Genomic DNA, 11,482 nt, shown 5'->3' on the forward strand with positions numbered 1-11,482 from the left:
TTGAAACCAATTTTGGAGCATACCGAGCTAACTAGTGGAACATCAAGGCATACTTCTTGACTGATATCTTACCCTGATTCACATTAAGAAACTCTTCTACCTTTAGTTTCCTCACCTCATGTGGAATAAAGTAGTCCAAAAAAGAACTAGAGAAATTATCCTAAGGGCTGATTCAACATCATCTCCCCTAGACTATTCCCATCCCTCATACCATTGGTAGGCTATGTCTTTTTATTAGTAGGTAGCAAATTCCACACCCTCTACATAAGTGGCATGCATAACATGGAAGATCTTTTCTATCTCATCTAGAAAACATTAAGGATCCTCCTAAACCTTAATAATAGTAAAGGTCAGATGGTTCAAACTTATAAATTGGTCAACCCTTGATGCCTCAGAAGATGAAGTAATAGAAGCACCTCACTCAGCCTAAGAAACTATCAACTATTCTAATATATGAATAAACTGACAAAGCTTTGCATTTATTTCATTAGGTTGAGGAGCTCGAGAAGGAATAGAGGGACCAGTGGACTTCTAGTATGATAATTAGGAACCCTATAAGTAGGATGGGTCCCATCAACATTATCCATGGGTGGGACACAAAAGTCTAGATGAGTTTCAGATCATCTAGGAGGCAAGATCTGAAAAGCAAACAAATAGGTATTAGAGAAGATTTCAGGACCTTAGGCTCTATACCTCGAAAATAGGACACAATAAAGAAAGACATTCCTAAATGCCTCATAGCCTCCCCCTTATGAGCGAGGCATCCTGTACACCCTTAAAAGAGACTCTACTAGACATAGATTTATCGACTTCTAATTTACCATGAACCTAGGGCTCTAATACAAATCTAACATTACCTAAACCAGGGACTAGTCATGTCGGGTATCTCAAGTCCAATCAGGACTGGAGATGAAATACCTTGGGTTTTAACCCTTGGAAAATTTCCAAGATTTCTAGATTCTAAATATCATAAGACTTATGGTTATCAATTGTATAATTAGTTACAATTGGTATGCTCTTGGTAATATGCTAACCAGTGTTTGTTGGTGGCTTGGATTGGTTTCTGGAATGGGTACAACTTGGTAGGTACGAGTCGTATGGTTGGTGATAGGTTATATGGTTTGGGATTTTCCTTTACTTAATTTAAAACTTATTAACTTAACTTAGATCTTAGTTTGAGTAGCTCACCATGAGTTATAAGAGAGGGTATGAGTCATACTATTAACTTGTATAGTAGATAGTGTTCAAATTTTCTTTGATTCTATTCAGCTAGAGATACAGTTTAGGGGTGCTAATTATATGGTTGGGTATAACTTAGTTTAGGTAATTCATACATTAGACAGTGTTGGGTCTAAGTGGAAAACCTAGGGAGCGAGTTATGGGTACCACTCATATAGAAGGGTACGACTGGTATGGGGGAGTCATACCGTCTGATGGGAATTTTAAGTAGTTTAAGTTAGGGGTAATCTTGATATTTATCACTTAACTGCATAAGGTCCCATGAATTATATCATAATTAGGACATTATTTACCCTATTATTATAATCTTAAACACTTATAAACTCTCTCTAATTCTCTCTGAGGCTCTTGGGTAAAGAAAGGCTAGGATTTCATCAAGAGGATCAATTTAGGGCTTGTACAAGTGATTTCCCAACATCATCTTCATAATCTAAGGCATGTACTCCTCCCTCATTGTTAGTTCCAACTAAAGGCATGTTTTACACAATGTTTTCATGGCATGATTATTGGATGGTTTTTAAGTTTTAAAATATATGGGGTTTTGGTATTAGACATTTGGTTATGGATTTCCTATGTCTTAATTATTTGTTTAAATATTTTAATAGTGGTTTGAAAAATTGGTTGCATGGGAATGGTTAATTGGTAATTGGATTTGGTTTTGGAAACATTATGCCCCCAAATTTTTTGATAAAATGCCTATTACAATGCTTTTACTATATTATTAGACGTTTAATGGAACTATTGCATTGTATGGTTGGTGAAATGGTATAAATGGTTTGGAATGGTTAAATAGCAAGGATTGGTTTTCATGGTTATGTTTAATAATACTTCCTTATGGAGTACAAGGGATTCCCCTAATTAAAATTAATAATGGAAATTTTGTAGAGAACACAAGATCCCCCCAAATTAACTTTACAATGTAATTTAAGGGTACATGGGAATCCCTTTATATAAAAAGGTTGGCTATGGACATTTCTTGCAAGCTATAGTCGGTATGATGATACCAGTACTCATAGCGTTGGTAAATAATAATGGAATAATAATTTGGTTGGATGGTAATGGTTTTGATTGGGAAATAATGGTGCGAGTCCAATAGACGGACACTAGAAACTCATGTTTGCCGACATGGGGGTCGGTAATAGCAACTATATATGATACTATAAAGTACATAGGAATCCTCTAAGTAAACTGTACATATATATCATGGAGAGCGAAGAGTACTCAAGAATACCCTAATCTTATGGTATCTCCAGTTTGTGCAGCTACACACATCAGGGCCTATTCAGGGGTTACATTGGACCCATAAAGCCGGTGGGTATTTCTAGAACGGTTAAGTTACACATACCTAGGTTAATGTTTTAAAAGGCATGCTAAGCCTGACTCTCTTTTTTGGTATAGTTGTATATATCTATCTGTATGGTCGTGTGCATAAGGTTGGTTTACTAGATGTCATTATTTTATCATTATCCTGAGTTTATGCTAGCATTCATCCACTAACCCATCTTCGGGTGGCTATGTCCCCATGCGATGTAACAACCAGTAATTCTACTCCTCCTACTTAGTGATCTAATTTGGGATAAGCTACTAGATTAAAGTGGTGAGATTTCATATCCTTGAAGGCTCTATTTCATTACATGGATGTGTAACGACCCGAGATCCAATCCCGAGATGTCACATGGTGCTTATGACCTCAAAGGATCACAAGCTAACCCTTTTCTGATATCTATACCTGTACACTGCTTAATATCCAAAATAAATGCAGAAACTGGCCATAAGGTTCAGCACATCTATATATACTCAAAACTAAAAACTGAATACTAATACATCTATCATAAAAGCCTGTAAACTCTCTGAACTGTGGAGTTGATGGGACATGTCCCCAACTAACTCCGTCTACTGAAAAATATAAATAAAGTCTGATGCCATAATAGTAAACTGAGATTCGTCCATAAAAAAAAAGTCTCACTACTATGACTACTGCTGCTGACTAGGACTGAACTGCTGAGGAAACTCTGGGTCCTATGCCTCTGAACCTATGGTGCCAAATAAAACACCATAGCGCAAATGTGTCAGTACAGGAATGTACTAAGTATGTAGATGAGGTAAGGCTAAATGAAAAGGATCATGCGTGCAGAATATCTAAACTGAATAATCATGAAAATGTCGCACGAGAACATATACATAAATGCACAGACCCTAATCATAATCATCGTAACTCTAAATACCAAAACTCGAATACCACTTTACTGCAGACTAAACTCACTACTGACACTGAGATACTGAATTACTGACTCATATGATACTGATAACTGAGGATCTGGATGCACTTACATCAAGGACTGAATTCTTAGATTACTGCTTTCGATCGATAGGATTTGAGATCAACCTCTCTAACGAATGATTTTAGAAACTATTATCAATGATAAGAAAGATGAATATATCTAAATCTGATAACAAAGATACTCAATAGAATTTGAGACCATGAATCAAGCCTATCTGGTGGTATATCTCTGAATATGATATCAAGTAACTGTATATGAGACCACGCCTATCTGATGGGATGGTCCATGAATCAATAAAACTATCTGAGTTCCTCATAATAATAGATGACTGTATCTAACAGTCCTAATTTTTGAAGATTGATACTAAAATTGAAACTGTAACTGAAACTATGGGAAGTAGTTATTTAACCGACATGCCCCAACCTACCACAGGTAGGGTCCAACCTGTAACCCCAGCTGGAAGGGTGTCAAACTGTGCCACGGGTAAAGACCTCTCTCTAGTCAATCCTCTCTGATGGATGACCCTTACTAGGTAGTCGACCTAAGGTAATATAATAGTCAAATACTCTCCCTCTAAAGGTAATAACCTTTTCCTAATGGTGACTCTTATATCCTATGCTGGCTTCATAGTTTTGGAGGTCAAGGATTGCTACTAATGACTCCAGCCTCTCTCTTTTGCTGATGGGAGGAGCCACCATCCCTTCCCTCACTCGATGCTAGTTTCTACTCCTAACTAAAAGAATCTGAATGAATTCTTAACTGAACACAATTAAACTAAATCTTATACTAATCATGTTTATCAAAAGATTTGACTGAGCTATGGTGAGATCACTTAGTTTCATATTTGATGGAAATGGTATTGAATCACAATATCTGATTAACGATACAAAACTTGAATAGATTATTAGGTCACTTTTGAGATTAGAATTGAACACTTGCATACTATTAGATCTGAGCTGATTACAGGACTGAGGCTAGATTACTAGTGATATGGAGATTACAGAGATTACTTAGATTTTTGAGCTTTCTTACGTTCTGCAATTGTCTGAAGATACAGATTTCTATAGCTCACTGAGTTTTGAGAATCATGGCTCGACAAGAATTATTGTGAAACTTAGATGGGCTATAGACAACAGCTAAATTGTTGGGTATAAATACCCCCAGGACTCGATAACATAAAATAAACTGTAATCATTCCTCCATCATCATAACCATTCATTCATTATCATCATCACAATCATTCATTTATCATCACAGTCATATATTTATCATCATTATCATTAAAGTATCTCTTCAAGTATTTAGGAATCATATCATATGTTCATCCTCATAATCACTAAGACATCACTTCAAGCATTTATGGATCATAAACATATAATAGCGTAGGGGAAACATGCTACTAGATCATACTTCATTCAACAAGGTCTTTTCTTAAGTACTTCACACCTAAATCAATCTTGACATATATTTAGACATCATATGATTTGGGGAAAACTTTACACTATCATGTATCAACTTACTTGCTAACCACTTGGCATGTATTAAAAGCTTAGCATATATCAAAGAGCACATAATTAGGGAATTTACTACCATCACATCTCCACTTGTTCACTAAGGTCCTTTAACAATCACTAGACATGCACGGGTTTATAATTATTTGGGAATTTCTTACTGTCATAGAATAATTCATCCAGTTGGGTATTTTATCAAACACTAGGCATGCATAAACTAACTCACAATTTGGGGTTTCATCTTCAACATACTACAATAGCCCTTATGCTTCATCTAAGCTCTTTATCAAACCTATGGGGGACATACTTCACTTATTCAACCATTTCTACAACTAAATGCCATGAACACATCACATAAATTTCACATAATAGGGTCAAAGCTCATTAATCTTATACACAAACATGAATCAAAACTCAACATCACAAGGAACTTCAATTTTAACTCATACAAATCATGGAATCTCATAAGAATAAAATTCTTGAAGTTTTAAAAAGGGTTCTTGAGCTTCTTGAATGAAAGGGACCCAAGAATCAACATCTACATACCTTGGGGAAACTTTTTTATTAAAAGCCTGCGAAAGGTTTCTTGATTTCTCTAGATCTTTCTTGATTTTTGTTGAAGAAGAAGAAGAGGATTTTGATTTTAGAAACCCTAATTCTTGGTGGAAGAAGAGAAAATGAGACTAAAATCCCTTAGTTGGGTATTTATAGAGGATAGGGGGAAAGGGGAAAAGACCAAAAAGCCTTTGGAATTAAGCTGAAAAATCCCGATTTTACATGCTAGCGTGACGCGCCAGAATCGCACCAGTTCATTGAAAATGGACAATTAGAAAACTGCACGATGATGCAATGCGGTTGAAATTGCATTGCCATCTTGATTGTGAACTAAAACTATACCACGGCGTGGTGGAATCACGGAGGTTCACTAATTTTGACAATTACCATTTTGGCTAGCTCCACGATGCACTAAGGTGCCAGGTGGCACACTATCTCACTAAAATAGCTCTAACTCTTCACCCGAGTGTCTGGTTTGGGTGAATTTGGTATCAATGGAAAGCTTATTCAATGATCTACATGAAAAAAATTGATATTATGGAAATTATACATGATTCAAAATATTTCACATTTGGAAAGATACTTTTAAAACTTTTAGACTTAGATTTTTGCTTTACTAGAATGCGCTCTAAGGCTCAGACTGGAAGAGGACTTTGTGGGGTATTATAGGATGTCTTTAAATACTTTGGTTTATTCATGGACATTGTTTTTAGCTATGGTTGGGGGTATGTCCCAGTCAAATATTATTTTTTGTTGTTAGAGGCTTTGTGTGACTACTATGGGTTGGATTGGACGATGTCAGTATGGGTATCAACCTTTGTATTGGCATTTGTATTGGTGCTAATAACATTTGACTGAATTTATGATTGTTTCATCCTTTTTATGTTATGTTATGGATAGGAACTTGGTTTTTGTATTGGTTTGGTTATGGTTGTTTGTTGGTAATGAACGGTTGGACTTGTTTGGCTTGGTCATAGTTATAGAACTATCCCAAAGTTTTAAATTGGAATAAATGCTATCTTGTTATAGGTTTAGAATTCAACCAACTCGGGTAATGCATATTTGGTGGTTGGGTTAGGTAACTGGGGTGGTGTCCGATCCAATATGGACTTAGGATGCCCATTACAACAAGGCCCTAGTCTGAGTGATGGCAAGATGGTATTAGAGCTTTGGGTTTATAGTCAATTATGAGTCCAAAAAGTCGTGTCGAGTAAAGTCTCTTTTAAGGGTGTGTAGCATGCCACACTCATAAGAAAGAGGGTAGAAGGCATTTAGGAATGTTTTACTTTCCTCGTATTCTATTTTTAAGGTTAGAGTGTAAGTCTTGAAATATTTTCTAATTTTGGTTTGTTTTCTTTTAAGATCATGCCTCGATAATCTAAGATGCAAGGTAACTTTTATGTCCTAATCAAGGACAATATTGAAGGGACACGTACTACTCAGGGGGTCCATACTCAATCTAAGGGTCGCATCCCTAAAAGTTTTGGATTTCCATCGATTGCTACTAGTCCTCCTTAAAGTGAGGTGACTAATGCAAAATTTTGTCAATTGATTCCTATTATTGCTCAGTTGGTTGCTACTTAGGCTGAGTGGGGTGTATTTAGTGTTTTATCTTTTGAGGCCATAAGGTTTGGCCAGTTTATTAAGATGCATACTCCTACTTTTACTGGTGTAAAGATGGAGGAGGATCCCCAGGGTTATTTGGATGAGATAGAGAAACTTTTAAGGTAATACAGGACACAAATATGGAAAGAGTGATTTTGCTGCTTATTATCTTAAAGTTATGGCGTACCAATGGTAAAAGGAGTAGGATAAGGCAAGAGGTGATGTTGAGGAGTCAACTTTGTGGGAGACTTTCTCTAATGCTTTACTGGATCGCTTCTTTCCTCAGGAGTTGAAGAAAACAAAAGTTGAGGAATTTGTTAATCTAAGATAAGGGAAAATGTTGGTCAAGAAATATGCCTTAAAATTTCACCAGCTATCTAGGTATGCTCCAGAATTGATGTCTGATGTGAGGGCAAGGATGAGAAAGTTGAATTTTGGACTATCTCAGGATTTGATCCTTGAAAGCAAGACTGCATTACTGATTAAGGATATGGATATTTCTAGGTTAGTGGTTTATATACAGTAGTGAAGAGAAAAAAGAAAGAAGGTTGAGTTCGGAGAAAGGCAGGGTAAGAAGTTTAGATTATCTGAACAAGGTTGTGGGCACCAACAAGGTGGTCGATATTGTTGTAAGTGGCTAAGAAAAAGTAGGAGAGTACTGGTTCCCTCTCTACAACTAGTGCTCCTTACCCAAAGTAGTTGGGTGATAGGCATCAATAGGGTGGTGATATTTCCAAGCACAGGGTGCCTAATCTCAGGCAAGTAGGGCTCAGTCAGCCTTATCATGCCCTTATTATCAGTTCTGTGGTAGGTTGCATAAGGTTTTCCGTGATGAGGGGAGGGACAGGTGTTTTAAATATGGTCAACTAGGCCATATGCTTAGAAATTATCCAGTTCCTAATAGTTCTTTGGGAGAGAGTAAGGCTTCCGTTGCTTTATCTTCACCACCCGCACCAAAGGGTTCTATGCCACTCCACTAATAGATTTCTCGCAAGTCGTAGTACATCTTGGTAGCACCAGGATGAATAAAATATCGTATGATATGCACTTCAGCCATAATCCTCTACCTTAAATCATCAACACTGGGAACACATATTCTATCTAAAATCTCAATACGCTATCTCTCCCTTGGGAGAAAACCTCTACCTTTTGGTCTTTTACTAACTCCTTTAGTTTGACCAAATTAGAATCAATGTCTTGCTTCTCCTTCACTTCTAAAACCAAAGAGGATTCAGAAATACTCTGAACCCAAATACTACCTTCAGCTAATCCAAGCAACCAAACACCTAATCTATCCAAATGATGCACTTCATGGGCCAATTCTTTCTTATCCTCCTCCATATGAGCAAAACTACCCATAAAAAACCTACTAAGGACATCTTTCACTACATTGGCTTTGCTTGGATGATACAACACACTCATATCATAATCTTTTAGCAACTCTAACTATCTTATCTGTCTAAGATTTAACTCTCTTTTAGTAAATACATACTGCAAACTTTTGTGGTTTGTAAAGATATCAACATGAACAACATACAGATAGTGTCTACAGATTATGGATTCTAGTTTGGTTAAACTGAAGGAGTCAGTAAAAGACCAAAAGGTAGAGGTTTTCTCCCAAAGGGGAGATGACGTGTTGAGATTTTAGGATAGATTATGTGTTCCCGGTATTTCTGATTTAAGGCTGAGGATTATGGCTGAAGTGCTTGACGTGTGATATTTTATTCATCTCGGTGCTACCAAGATGTACCACGGCTTGCAATAAATCTATTGGTGGAATGGCATGAAGAAGAATATAGCAGAGTTTGTGGCAAAGTGTGAAACTTGCCAGTAGGTTAAGGTAGAGCACCAATGACCTGGTGGTGTAATGTAGGAGTTTGGTATAACCACTTGGAAGTGGGAAGAAGTGAATATGGATTTTGTGACTGGTTTACCTCTTTTGCGTCTTCAACATGATTTGATTTGGGTTATTATAGACAGGTGACTAAGTCAGCATACTTCCTACTAGTGCATACATCTTATACAGATAAGGATTATGCTAAGTTGTATATTCGAGAGTTAGTCATATTGCATGGAGTTCTATTATCTATCATCTCAGATAGGGGTACTCAGTTTACTTCTCAGTTTTGGAGAGCTTTACAGAAGGGTCTTAGCACCCAAGTTCATCTTAGTTTTGCCTTTCATCGGCAGATATATGGTTAGGCTGAGAAGACCATCCGGACTCTGAAAGATATGTTGAGGGCGTGTGCTCTTTAATTCAAAGGTATTTGGGATGAACATTTTCCGTTGATTGAGTTTGTGTACAACAACAGTTATCATGGTAGCATTCGAATGGCCCCATTTGAGGCTTTGTATGAGAGAAGATTTAGATCACCCATAGGTTGGTTTGAAGTGGGTGAAGTTATTGTGATTGGACCTGATGCAGTGTTTGAGACTTTGGATAAAGTCAAGACAATTAGAGAGAGATTAAAGAAAGTTTAGAGTTATCAGAAGTCATATGCAGATATGAGGAGAACAAACCTCGAGTTTGAAGTAAGTGATTTAGTGTATCTAAATATTTTACCCATGAAAGGGGTAAAAACGTTTGGCAAAAGAGGATGCTTAGTCCCCACTATGTTGGCCCTTATAGAGTTTTGAGTCGTGTTGGGAAAGTAGCCTATGAGATTGAGTTGCCCGTAGAATTTCCTGAATCACTCATTGCATATCGATAGCTTATGCAACCGTGGTTTTGCTGAAAACATAAAGACTTATTTTGGAGAAGATGTTTTAGGGGAATTTAGAAATATGTTATTTGGTATTTTTCTTGACTTACTGCAGTGCAAATGGATAGGGCAGATTTCAAAATGTATCCTTATGCTAGAAATCCAACAGGATATTAAGGACGAGATTCATGTGTGGGTGCAGGGAAAGATCCTGAAATTTACCATGCATGAATTTGCCATTATCACTGGTCTTAAATGCACCGGTGATATTGATGAGTATATGTATACTTCATCAGCAAAATCCCCTTTGATGTCGAAGTATTTTCCTGAATCTGGAGGTGGAATAACTAGGTCAAAATTGATAACACGTGTAAAGATGGGAAACTTCGATTACTCTGAAGATGATCTGAACCTTGCGATATTATTTTTTGTTCATGCATTCATGTTTTCTCATCATAAGAAAGCACCCATCAGTGTAGCTCACTTCCAGATGGTCGAGGATGATCGGTATATACACTTTCCATGGGGGAAGATTACATTTAAAAAGTTGATGAACTCATGGCAGCAGAATTTCAGAGTCGTAAAGCATTATATTCATTGGGTGGAATGCCCCATGCTCTAAATGTCTGGATGTTTGAGTGTTACTCTGAGGTAGATAAAAAATTTATTTTGTGATGAAGAAACATCATCCCAAGAATACTCAGCTGGTATGTGAAGTGTACCAGGACTAAGTATGATTTTCTTATGTTTGACATATTCAGTAAGGTAATTGTATAAACTGTTAAGTATTTTCATTTTCTACCCAATTTATCAAAGAGCTAATGTTTCATTTTGAAATTAATTTTTTTAGTATTCTTGCAAGAATTTACAACCTACAAGCGAAGAAGTTCATACTTTAGATTTTTCTTTCTCTGAAGATTTTGAGATATTTTATCCAACATCTGTTGCTTCCACATCTGTTGCTCCAACATTGAAAACGTCAGGCGATGAAGATCAATCATACATTGTCATTAATGCTGAAGACTTTAATGATTTGAGCACTAGACCTATGCGAGAATTTCTAAGGCAGGCTCATTTAGCTTCACCTTTATCAACTGAACAAGCATTGAAGAGAAGAAACACAATTAAATTTCAGGAAGTTAGTCCTGGAGAGAAATCAACAAGTGATCCTTCAGTACGTCATGTGTCTGGTATGTTTTATAAAAACCAAGAGGAATCAATAGATAAAGTACAAATTGGGGTGTCTGAATTTGATCATCTGCATCAAGGATAAATTGGTGTATCTCCTAAGCGTGAACAACTCAAGTCTGTTCCTTTATCTTCGACAATGCCTGAAGGGACATCTAAGTCTAATTTAGATATGGAGCAGATAAAGAGTTAAGTCAAAACATATGTAAGTTAACTTTGTCATTCACAATTTTTTCTTTTTGAAAAGCATGACTTGTTTCTAATATCTTATTTTTATCCATACATTATAAGATTGATAAGCAGATTGCTGAGATGAAAACACTACTCTCCAATATACCTGTTGAGGTCATTAAAGCTTTGACGAAATAAGAGAATAAAGAATCATTGGTATAAAATATTA

This window comes from Capsicum annuum, chromosome 5, assembly GCF_002878395.1.
Source record: "Capsicum annuum cultivar UCD-10X-F1 chromosome 5, UCD10Xv1.1, whole genome shotgun sequence".
NCBI lineage: Eukaryota > Viridiplantae > Streptophyta > Magnoliopsida > Solanales > Solanaceae > Capsicum > Capsicum annuum.